Genomic DNA, 1,832 nt, shown 5'->3' with positions numbered 1-1,832 from the left:
TTTAAAATGGGGATGACACCGCTTACCTCACGGAAGTGAACAGCTGTTTAGAAAAGGGAAAAAGCAAGAACAAGCTGCCAAAAACCACCTGCTACCCAACAGGTTCCTGAATCCAACACATTTTTGGTGAGTTGAAAGTCACTGAGGGAAGGAACTCTATTTTGTACATTTGTATACGCACCTGACGATTAAGGTTTACGCAATTAGTTCATTCTCCACGGGTTTCAACCTTATAATTAACAGAGTAAAACAACTGTGTTAGGAGCCCTTAAACATAGGCACAGCACACAAAACTGACACATCCATCCCATCTCTCACTCATGTCAAGTTAATGTTTTGTGAGAATAAACATAAGAAGTTACATTGAAGAAGGGCCAATAAGGGGATATATTAAACTTTATATATATATTAAACTTTAGATATATACATATAAAATACATATATGTTCATTTTAAAAATAAAGTTTTAGCCTACAGCCATACCACCCTGAACGTGCCCGATCTCGTCTGATCTCGGAAGCTAAGCAGGGTCGGGCCTGGTTAGTACTTGGATGGGAGACCACCTGGGAATACCGGGTGCCGTAGGCTTAAAAAATTAATTAATTAATTAAGTTTTAGTAAATATTTATTATGAAGGAGGAATCAGTACTTTATGCCTAGATTGAGTTGCTTTCACTTAAATGGCCTCAAGCAATCTTAAAAGAATAGCCCTACATTGATTGTTAGGTTTTACAAAGGAGCAACTTTCTTAAAAATCTAGCTTAGTTTTACAGTCCCAGAATACAGTTATTTGCTCTGATTTGCTTTGATCAGGCTCAAGGAAAAAAATACATCAGTGTCTTTCCCAACTTCTTATCTGAGGCCGAAAGAAGCCAGCTGGTCAGCTCATAGCAAAGGAATCATAAGCTTTGGGGATTTTTCCTTCATGACCATAAAAAGCAACAAATGGGTGACATTTCCCTTTACTCTTATTTGCCAGAGGAAGAATTTGCAACTCCATTCAAGAAGGCTCTGTTTCGACCTTCCCCTGATCTTAGTTCAAGTTCACATACGGTTACAATACCTCCAGTATTCACTGCAGGAGTTGGAAAGGGTTTAAGGAACACAATAATTTACAGCATTTCACTCCACAGTAGTCTAATTGTCTTTGGCCCCAGAAAATATGGTTACGGGAGAGTCTGAAGGCATAATGCGGCTTGCACTGGGATGTTTAGCCCTAAAAGTACTTAATTAAGTGCCATGGAAATTGAGTCTATAAACAGTTATTAGACTTATTGCAGACTGAAAATGAAAACTAAATCTGATGTAATTATCTGAATTATTTGAACAATGAAATCAATCCAAAGTGTACTCTATCCCTAAAATTTTAATGATCTTTATTGTTGCCTCAATACTCTACTTCTTCCTCTCACCTCCCTCCAAATGTACCAATCAGGTCTAGACGTAATTTAATAAGGATATCGAAATATGAAATGTTTCATCTGAGGATACTGTGAGGCATTTCCCAAATCACACACATTTAAAAGCTAAGACATAGTTCTTATTTTTTCCATTTTAACCAGAGAGTAAGAATCTTTCTACATGTGATTAATTTAAAAATTAGGTATATAAAAAACACAATCATTTTTATATGAATGAAATAAAAATCCAGTAATAATCTTTGCTCCCTGCCAAAAAAGAGAGCAAATACCCTTAATATCTCAGAATTATTTTCTCAGTCTCGGATCAGAAATATAAATTGAAGTTTGAAGTCTCCACCTACATCCCAACAGATGTAGATGTGGAATCCAATTAACAACTGGCTTCGTACTGGTGATTACAATACATGCAGAA

The 1,832-nt window shown here is 36.2% G+C and overlaps 1 non-coding gene across 1 annotated transcript; it reads left to right on the top strand.

Moving 5' to 3' along the window:
- Positions 1–468: 468 nt before the first annotated feature.
- On the top strand, positions 469–587 carry LOC111741451. The gene has a single exon (XR_002781006.1). It is a non-coding gene; the product is annotated as a 5S ribosomal RNA (ribosomal RNA).
- The last annotated feature ends 1,245 nt before the right edge of the window (positions 588–1,832 follow it).

This window comes from Pteropus vampyrus, unplaced genomic scaffold (genome assembly GCF_000151845.1).
Source record: "Pteropus vampyrus isolate Shadow unplaced genomic scaffold, Pvam_2.0 Scaffold78, whole genome shotgun sequence".
Classification (NCBI taxonomy): Eukaryota; Metazoa; Chordata; class Mammalia; order Chiroptera; family Pteropodidae; genus Pteropus; species Pteropus vampyrus.
This window is presented reverse-complemented; position numbering and strand designations above follow the sequence as displayed.